This window comes from Octopus bimaculoides, chromosome 2 (genome assembly GCF_001194135.2).
Source record: "Octopus bimaculoides isolate UCB-OBI-ISO-001 chromosome 2, ASM119413v2, whole genome shotgun sequence".
Taxonomy (NCBI): domain Eukaryota; kingdom Metazoa; phylum Mollusca; class Cephalopoda; order Octopoda; family Octopodidae; genus Octopus; species Octopus bimaculoides.
The window spans coordinates 64,040,900-64,042,498 of record NC_068982.1 but is presented as its reverse complement, the minus strand read 5'-3'; the positions used below and the strand labels follow the sequence as shown (position 1 = coordinate 64,042,498).

The following is a 1,599-nucleotide window of genomic DNA, read 5'->3' as shown; positions in this document are numbered from 1 at the left end:
AAAGTTTTTTGATTGGTGGAGTTTCAAGAAAATTTTAGATGGTTTAGATTATTTACCAAAAATTGTAGGCATATTGGTTTTAATGTTTTTTTGGTTTTTTTCTAAGAGTGGAATTGGTAAAATTAAAAAACAAAAAAACAAAAGTGGGAGGCAAATTTCCATTTATCCTTCCTTCAGTGTTTGATTTTTTTTTTCCTCAACAAATTTGCCTGCAAATATCTATTCAATAATTAAAGTGTTAACTTTGTACTCACCTGTCAACATTTCTTTCCTGAGCAAAATATGGAAAATGACAGGGGACGGGGAGTTAAATGAATCTCCACCAAAATTCTTTCTATGCAACTTTTCCCCAACATAATCGTAATCTATACCATCGAAAAATATTTGTCTGGAAAATTTCATTACATCTTAAAAAGAGTTGTGAGGAAAGTCGACAGTAGCACATTTCTGTAAGTTATACAGGTTTAATTTTGTTAACATCTCTGAGGTTTCTTCAGTCCAGCTGGTTTGATCTGTTATTTTGCAATTGAAGTGGAAATTGTTTTAATCAGTTAATTATTTGGCCTTTTTTTTTTTCAACACTTATTTCAATTAATATCAGTAGTGAAGCGGAGATAACTCTCCCCTTATCCTATGTCAATATTTACTCCAAGAAATTCATGGGATTCTATCGTATTTTCTATAAAGATTGAAAAGTTTTGGTGAACGAATACACTGCCAGCAGGCATGAACTTGTTTTAAATCAGTTACATGATAAAATTTTTAATGAAAACTAAACTTTTTGTACTATTTTTATTGCATTTACTATTGGTAAGCTAATTTTATATTTTCTTGTAATAAACCACATTCCATGTCACACATGATGAAAAACTTTTCGAAAACCAAGTATCAGTAAAGTACGTTTCTGCTAGAATAGTAATATTATAAATCTTTTCAATCAGCCAGGTTTTTATTAAGCGAATTGACTTAATCAGTCTCTTAGTTAAATACTTCCAGCCTTTTTCATGTGCTAATTTGTTCCCTTCACAAAATAATTGCTGGATTATCAGTTCCATTCTATTTTGTATGGACAATAAACAATGGAGATGAAAAATGCAAAGTGCCTCTGTGAAAGGCAAGTCTGATATAAGCTTTGATAGTATCATTGGAGGAATGTATCCTGCACACACTAGTCAACAGTACTGCTTCTTCCATCATGTAAAATGTTCAAATCCATTTTAAAATTATTTAATGAGTTAGTGATAGTGTTTTCTCTGCCAGTAGAGAAATGCTTTATACTTGGATTACTGGAGAATGTCCAATGGGATGCAATATAGTCAGAAGCCTCTGTATATCAAACAGACAAGAATCTAATGATATTTTTCTGCTATGCTGTTAAAATGTTGCGAACAAGTCTTCTATTATAGCCTCAGCTCAACGAAAGCCTTGTGAGTGGATTTGGTAGATGGAAACTGAAAGAAATCTGTTTTATATATATATATGTGTGTGTGTGTTTGTGTATATTTGCCCCCTGTCCCATCTTAGCTTGAGAACTGGTGAAGGTGTGTTTATGTCCCTGTAACTAAACAGCTTAGCAGAAGAGACCAGTAGAATGAGTAT

The 1,599-nt window shown here is 32.1% G+C and overlaps 1 protein-coding gene across 1 annotated transcript in view; it reads right to left on the bottom strand.

Moving 5' to 3' along the window:
- The window catches only part of LOC106876999 (negative elongation factor E), a 19,966-nt gene extending 19,405 nt beyond the window's left edge, over positions 1 to 561 (bottom strand). The window contains exon 1 of the mRNA XM_052977582.1: positions 255 to 561. The gene's annotated coding sequence lies outside the window, so the exon portion shown is untranslated. The remainder of the gene's footprint in view (positions 1 to 254) is intronic.
- Positions 562 to 1,599: the final 1,038 nt, after the last annotated feature.